The following is an 8,846-nucleotide window of genomic DNA, read 5'->3' on the forward strand; positions in this document are numbered from 1 at the left end:
GTTCTTATTTTTAAATCTACATAAATGTGTATGTATATGTGTGAATATATATACTATATACATATATGTATATATATGTATATATGTGTGTGTATATATATGATATATATATATGAACAAAATTATAACACATACACACACACACATACATGTATCACCAGAGGCTTGTCCTAGTTATATATATATATATATCATCTATTATCTATCTATCATCTATCTATATATATAGAGAGAGAACCGGTCACTCTTCTTTTGCTTACTTCTTCAATCCTTTCTCCTTCCATCAATATGGATTTCTACGAGTTCCTTCAAAGCACAATATTTCATTTTATTTAAGATCTTCTCAGGATAATTTCTTCTTAGCATGTCTTCTTTTCCATTTATCATTAAACAGATTTCTTTTCATTCTGCAAGATTTAAATTAAATATCACTTCCACAGGAATCTTCATTATCACCCTAAACTGAATTAGGTTTCTTCCTCTTTATATAGTCTATTGTTTTTTATACATTTACTTAATAAAGGTTATCAAAATTGACAATTATGATATATTAGTAAATAAATTATTACATTATTTCTATAAGAAAACAACTGCAAAATACACGCACACACACAGACACACACACACACATATTTCACATATTTGAGCTAACCTCTAGTGTTTTGAAGATCTGGACTCCCCTGGACAAGAAGAGAATTGTTAATAATTTTATATGTGGCACAAATGCCTAACCTTTAAAACATCTTTATGCTGGCGTGGTTTCTGAGACCTGTGCCCTTTGTAGGTATTTCAATGAATCTACTCACTGGGGAAGAAAACAGAATTTTTATGCTTCCATTTTTAAACCAGAGAGTGGACAGATGCCTAATTGAGGCAACCCTTGGTTGACCTCACAGATTACAAGGACCTTGTCAGTTTACGATCCCTCATTTTTTTATTTATTTATGCCTACAGCACTTGGTCTTCCTAGGTGGTCTCCCATTCAAGTACTAACCAAGCCCGACCCTGCTTAACTTCTGAGATCAGACGGAATCGGGCTTGTTCAGGGTGGCATAGATGTAGACTAAAATATATATTTTTTATATTCTTTAGATTGTGTACTCTACGAGTGTAATAATTATTCCTGTTATTATATTACTAGACTCTGGTACTCTGCCTCACATATTCCAAAAATTCAGCAAATGTTATAAATGGAAAAATAGAACTTATTATTTAAATGTTGCTTATGCCTAAACTTTTCATCCTACTTCTATCTCTAGATTAATCTGTTAGTCCTTAGATTATTTAGATATATATTTACCATTTTTATAGTGAATGCATTTGCTTTGATGAATAACATATGCATGTAAAGATTAGAAGTCATGTAAAGATTTGAAATCACTAACAGTTTTTTACTCCATAACTTCTAATTTGGTGTTTAAAAGATAAAAGAGAAATCGAGGAATAATTGAATTTATCCAACTTCAGTATTCACATCTCAACGGAGAGAGTTTCAGTAAGTACAAGAGAGAAAAATCACAATCAAAACATTAAGAGAAAAAAGCACGACACCACCAATTTCTTCATTCAAAACATTTTATGGCATAAATCTGTTTCCACACAATATGTTCGATAGTTCTCATTCCAAACTAAAGCACATTAACTTTTAACCATGTACAAAATGTAAGTTCTTAGCCAAAAAACAGAGAAATTCTTTACAAAACTTGCCCTAATAAATTAAATCTAATGTTAGTTCTGCCAAATCATCCAGTAGAATTGCTTTAACGAATTTCAACATAACTCGAAGAAATAAATTGCATTTCAAAAAATTGCTAAAAGAAGCCTTTTGATTTGAGTTTTTCTTTTTCACTGTGATTTACTTCAGAAAAGAAAGATTTGGGAGAGAGGAATTTTATAAAAGGCATTGACTTGCAAATGAAGCTTATACTAATATTCAAATATATTTGATAGATGAAGATAGATTTTAAAATACATATAGTGTTATTTTATCTCTCCTACCATGTCTTCTATTTAAATAAAAATCTTATCGAAAACTTAAAATGTTATATATGCAACAAACTTAAAAGTGTAGAATTTTTGAAGAAAGTTAGGACAATGCTGTTTTTTACTAAGAAGCTTACATTTTGCAAGAATTTACTACCGATTTTTTTAAATAAGGTTATTTATGCAAATAGGTTTGAAGAATTAAAAAAGTAATCAAAAAAGTATTAGAATCACAAAATAATAAGGGGAAATAACCCTTTTAAACAACAACTATTGATGTTATATACTAAATAGAATAGTTTGAATATTGGTCATTTATTTTTCAACAATCTTAATTTGTGTAAGATGCAAATACCACAACCATTTTATTATTGTGGGTTTAACACCATTGCACAAGTGAGTGTTCTCTGCCTGATTTGCTCTTTTGTTTTCTTTTGTCTTCTTTAAAATTACAGTTTTTCAATATAGTTCAAGCATCACTTTCTCTGAAAAGCCTTTTTTTCTGAACATCCTTACCTAAATTTCTGGCCCCAAACCACTTGTTCGCTTATGAAGAATTAGCTGTCTTCTTCCCTGAGCACTCATAACACTGTGCTGTTATAGCCCCTGTATTGTGTTTGCTTGAATTCTTTTCTTCTATAGCCCCAGTAACCATCAAAGTCAGGGAATTTGTTTTTTATATATCTATGTATAAGCATCTAGCCTAGCACCTGTTCCAAAATAAGCCCTTTAGAAATGCTAGCACTTACTTATGTAAAAGTTAGGCTAAGGAACAGTTTACACATTTACAGTTAAGAACATCTAAATTTGTGTCCTATAGACTATGATTTTTAGAGTACTTCATTATGCCAGTTCCATTTCGAATATATGGAATGGATTATGTCACTCTGATACTAGGGCGATTTTTCAATATCCACAAGGATGACTCAAAGCAGAGACAACAAAGTTATGCACTAAAATGAACAAAAAAATTAGTATAATTAAAAGAAAATAGGATAATTGAATGAAAAAAGTTTAGTATGCCACAGATAGTGGGTGAGACCATGGCCAAATAACATTTATGGCTGTTATTCTAAAGCAGGCAGCTACTTCTCACTTCGGACAATTCTTGAGCGTACAACAGGATGATTTCTCATAAGAAATTAGATCTTACATGAACTAGTTTGCATCTCACTTATAACATATTTACAATTTTTCTTCACTTACTTTTCTTACGCAACTTCTCAAATTTAGACTATCACAAGCTCATATCTAAACTGAATGACTTTAACTGTTCACGTGAAGATAAGAAAAATGTAAATACATTCATTATCTAATGTCATACTTCCATTGAACATCTGACTTTCTCCTGGGCTTCTCAGGTAACAGCAATCACCTAGTTCACATTTGTACATTTTGTCAAACTTCACAATTTGGAGCAATTAATCTATCAATCAAAGCACTATATTGTCTTCCTGTATGAATTTGTAAAGCATTCTCTTAAATGCAATCTTCAAGGGAACTTAAAGAATCTGAATTTCTTGATTAACTTAAGATTCTACATACTTGATTATGCAAGAGTCTGATTTAACACATTCACAAATTATTTTTCCCATATCCAACACATTCATTCTATAAGCTAAAAGAGCAAATATATTCTACACATTTCTATATTGGCTTAGATTCTGAGAAGATTTTTGTTTTATAATTAAAAAATTTTTCCAAGTAATGATTTGCATTGCACAATTTAAGAAGGACCTCAGGAAGTAGAAAGCCTTTTATTTTTTGTTATTAAAGATAATAAGAATAAAAATTTTATACATTTAAAGTAAGAAGTTCTATCAATATTTAGTTCCTTTTTCCCTTGGTCTCATAATTATTGGAGTATAAATGTTCTACAACTCCCTCTGCATTATCTTACTGATAATTTTTAGCCCTGTGTGTGATAATTCACATTTCATTTTATGATTCTGGTCTTGAAGTCTTACAATGACATATCATTTCTATTAATTTTATCCAAAGCTAAACATATTTTATCCTTAAATTTTCTACTTATAATAATGAAACGCTTTCTTAGTATCCTTTAAACATGCTTTGCAGGTACTCATATTCTCATGCTTCTTATTCCTAACTCTAACCTCAACTCAATTTATACACTATGAAACATGGAAATGTCTAACATTTTTAAAACATCTTCAACATCATAGTAATTCATTTTCTTGAAATCTTATGCATTATGTTGTATTTTATTGCTTGGAATTTTTAGCCAGTTTTATTTCCAAATTTGCTGTAAGTAAGCAGTATGGAACAAAAAGATTTTTTTTTCCTTTTTTGTCCTGTAATAAATATAATGACTCAAATGTAACTGGTAATAATCTTATAGGAAGAGGTATCAATAAAATCTAGCCTGGCATTGCAACTTAGAACATGAAATTTGAGTAAGGCTTCTTGTAAATCAAAATAGAAATAGAGAACTGATTACAATGCTTTCATCGTCTAATAAAAAGAAGGTAAATACATTTATAAGTACAGAGGAAAGAACATTTTCCTGGCTCTAAATGTAAAGAGAAATTCATTATGTAAGTATTTTTTGAACAACTTAATGGATATGTCTTTAATAAGTGTCATAAGATTTTAGACCAATTTGTCATCTAGTTTTTTTTTATGTCTGTCCAAAATAAAAACAATAAACATAATGCAGAATTAAAATTCTATGAGGAAATCTCTGTGGGATTAAATTATATTACAGCATAGGTTTGAAGACTTATTATTATGAGAAAGTATCATTAAATATTTTCAGGTTCCTGAAAGGGTAAAACTGTAGGTAGGAGATGGAAATGTTAGAAAGGTAGGTTGGAGGTAGATAATGAAGAAGTAAAGTCATTTTGATTTAACTATGGGGAAAAAAATATATAGGATTATTATATTGGAAACATATAACTAGACCTGTATATCAGAATGATAGTTCAGAGTGTTTATACCATCTTTTCAAGTTCTGTACATTTATTCTCTTGAAATAACCACACAGATATATTTCCAAAAACTTCTATAAAGCAACGCTTTATTGAAAAATAGAATAATGTGTAACCATCAATTAGGAATTGATTACATAATACACTATAAATCCATATTAAGAAATAATCTATAGCATTGCAAAAATAAAGTAGATTTATATTTACCAACAGAGAAAAATCTATATTATATGCTATAAAAAGAAGAAGTTCTGCCTCAAGCTTTTGCCCCGGGATGCATAGTGCTAGATGTAAGGTCTTTCCCACCTTGACAAGAAAGAGCTAGACTAACTTCAAATTCACAACTTTTTTTCAATCTTTTGGAGGCCTGAGTTAACAGAGTAACCACTGGCCCCTGATTTAAGTGTGATGGACTCTACAGAGGGAGAACATTTAAGAGTTAAGCCAGAAAATCTGGCACACTGGTGAAGACTGAGTGTGGGCTGGCGGAACTGTATAAAACCTTGGATGTGGCCAGAACTAGAAAAATCCATGACCTCTTGAAAGCTCCTTCTCTGCAAACTCTCTAGAAAACAGAAAGGCTTGGAAAGAGCCTAACAATGGTCACTGTGGTACAGACTTGGAGAAGAGGGCAGCAGCTATTGAGGAGGAACAAAAACTCCACCAGAAACTTTCTGCCCTGTTTTCCTGAGTGGGGGAAGGGTAACAAGTGCTACTGCTTTTAGGCACTGGTGAAGTTCATTGCAGGTAGCTAAAGGGAATAAGAAAAAAAAAAAACCAGCAAAGCAAAGCTAACAAACACACTAACAAAACACTCCTGGAGGAAGAACATGATTATACATTGAGAGCATAACCAGAGAGACTAAATGATATAGCCATTCTGGAAAATAGTTCAGTAGGGTTTTTGTGGGAAGATTTTAAATGACAAATTCAACTTCATGTCTAGATCTAGGGCTATTCTGCTTATCCGTTTAATCTTGAATTAGTTGTGATTATTATTATTTTTAATTGTTTACCTTAATAGACTTTTAATGTCTATAGTTTGTAGTGATATATCTTTCATGTTTTGCATTGTTAATTTGTGTCTTCCCATTTTCTTTTTTCATTTTGGTGGAGATTCATCCATTTTATTGATTTTTTTCAAAGAACGAGCTTTAAGTTTGTCTTTCTAAAATATACTTTTAATAAAACTGTTACATCTCAGTGACCTATGATTCTATACTGTATCATTTGAGGAAGAACTGAGGAAAAATGCTAACTACAGGTCTATGCCTTCTTTATCCCTCTCCCCTCCTCTTTGTCATTGGGAAAACACCGAACTCCAATCTACCCCAACAGTGACAGTGGGGAGCAGGGAGAGAGAGAAATCTTTTCTTTTTTACAAATTCACAGTCTTATAAGATTAGGGCCTTACATTTATGATCTCGTTTCAACATAATTACGTCCTAATGACCCCATCTCTAGATATTTTCATACCAAAGAGTAGGGCTTTGATGTATGAATTTTGGGAAGACATAATTCAGTCTATAAAACACACATACAAAACACACATACACACAAACACACACCTCTTAAAAGTAATTAATATTGGCGTATTGTTTGTTCATTCATTCATTTGTCATTCGTTTTGGCCTCTTTATATTTATCATTTTTAGCAATTAGTTTCTTGGCTGTTCTTTTACAATGATTTTCCCAAACCATTAGAACATTTTTTTTCTCCCACTATATTTCTTTTTAAAAAGTCACTAAAGTTTTCATAAGCAACTAAGACATGATAGAATTGCAATGGTTGGTTCTCCATAGACAAAAGATTAAGGAAAAAAACTCCAGCTCTTAGATTGGACTAGTTAAGTCTAACAAGTAAATAGATCAGAAGTTATCACTCTTGGCCTTATAATGAGAAAAGAAAAGAAATTTCTTTTCTAAACCCATTGAGAAACTGATGTTACAGGGCATAAAGCTACTCTAAAAACTGGAGAGAGGCACATCAAGAGAGATGCAAAAACTGAGATCTGATTACCCAGAGAAGAAGTCACTGGAGCTGTAAACTGATAGGAAAACAGAAATAGTCATTTTTATTAAACGTTAAATGTAGATTAGCATTAGAATACCTCCAGGAGCTCCACCAGTCCCCTGTGGTAAAAAATTGAGAGAGATTTCCTCCTGGCTCTTTCAAGAGAAGGGAAAGAACAATCTTTGTAAAATACATTCGAAGACTTTTTTTATGAAAAAAAGGCTTATTTCCAGGGCCAAGGTTACTGCCAGAGCTTATCTCTTCTGGGAAAGGGAATTTCTGCATCCAGCTCCTTCCAGCCTTCCTTTCTTAACTAAGGGAAAAATACCTTTGTCAACTGGGCTTCAAGGAGATAGATTCAAGTCATGTGACCAGGGGTGGGAGTGAGAAAAAACAAAACTAAAGCACTGGAGGAACACATGTGAATGTTAGAGACCCAAGATACAGCTCCAAACCTTACCATCACAACAATAAGATTCTAGGATGATAGACATGCATGACAAAGATTCTCTTGGAGGAGAAATATACATGGGAAGGACTTGGAGGGGACAAGAAGAAGGAAGCCTGAGGAATTTGAAACTTCTGGTATCTATAAGCTACCTAATAAGTTTTTTCATATGTGTCTGATAAATAGAATGAAAATATAAAATCATTCTTAAATTTAAGGATATCCCTATATCTTACTGCATTCTGAGTTAAAGTCAAAAGACAATTTCAGTCCTGTTACTAACACTGATTTGTTTATATTGCTGATTTTCTGTTTTCTAAATTTATGTTTTTTCAGTTGGCATTTGAGGCAGAGTGATTCTTAAGAGATACTTTCCAGCACATTACAGGCACTTAGCAGACAGGGCCACTCAGGTACTCAATTCCAATCAGACCCATTAGTCACTGTGACAACCAAAATTGCCCCTTTTATTTTTGAAGTATTCTTTGGAAGGAAACTCCCTTTGGGTCAAGAAACATTAATAGAAAATCTGAGTGTTATACCCAATTCTAAGATTAAGAGATTATAATAGTACAAATGACTTTTGTATTCTGAACAGAATGAAACTTCTGTAATTTCATTACCAATAAATTTTGTGATTAACACTCTAATTATCTGAAAGGATGACACTCAATTATATTTCTCACTTTTTATATTTATAAAACTATCCTTACTTATGTCACTCAGAGTCTGTTTTATCTGATAAAGAACTATTTGGAATAATCAGTAGCAGTAATTTTTTCTAACTAGAACAGATTAATCTGTGTCTATATAGAATTTTCGAGAGATAGGAAACTATAAGGTTGATTAATGATAACTGATATTCCAGATAAAGTAGTGGAAAAACCTGAGGTTACCAAGGTTAATTTGTACTAATCTGCATTTCAAAAACATCAAAAAGCAAATTATATTATCATAATAATATAATCATAATTGCTTATCTCTACTCGTAATCACTTAATAACTCTAAATTCAACATCTAGTCATGAGCTGTTTACTTTAACCACAAATCCTTAACAATTTTATTTCTCTTAAAATAATGCTACATAACAGTGATATGAGTATGTATATATGTATATATAAAATATTATGACAGTCTTCATTTCTTTAAATTTGTTTATCATGTAAAACTATTCTTAGTTATGTCCATTATAGTACTGATGAGAAATAGTGATAAAGTTTTGCTGAATATCTGCCAGAGTCTATATCTGGGTTCAAATGAGAGGAGTTACCACATAAGGAATAGTGTAATATATCTTTGGTCAACTGAAAACTTTTTGATTGTATTTTTGGCACTTTACTAAAATTTAGTGTTTATTTTTATTCCACAAATATGTATTGTGGGCCTATTATATAAAAGAGATCCTGCTTATTGCTGAGAGGACATTGTGAACCAAACCTATGTGATCTG

General features: G+C 31.5%; 1 pseudogene; it reads right to left on the reverse strand.

Annotated features, from left to right (window-relative positions):
• Window positions 1–945: 945 nt before the first annotated feature.
• Window positions 946–1,064, reverse strand: LOC112474510 (annotated as a pseudogene).
• Window positions 1,065–8,846: the final 7,782 nt, after the last annotated feature.

The sequence above is a fragment of the Pteropus alecto genome, unplaced genomic scaffold, assembly GCF_000325575.1.
Source record: "Pteropus alecto unplaced genomic scaffold, ASM32557v1 scaffold239, whole genome shotgun sequence".
Classification (NCBI taxonomy): domain Eukaryota; kingdom Metazoa; phylum Chordata; class Mammalia; order Chiroptera; family Pteropodidae; genus Pteropus; species Pteropus alecto.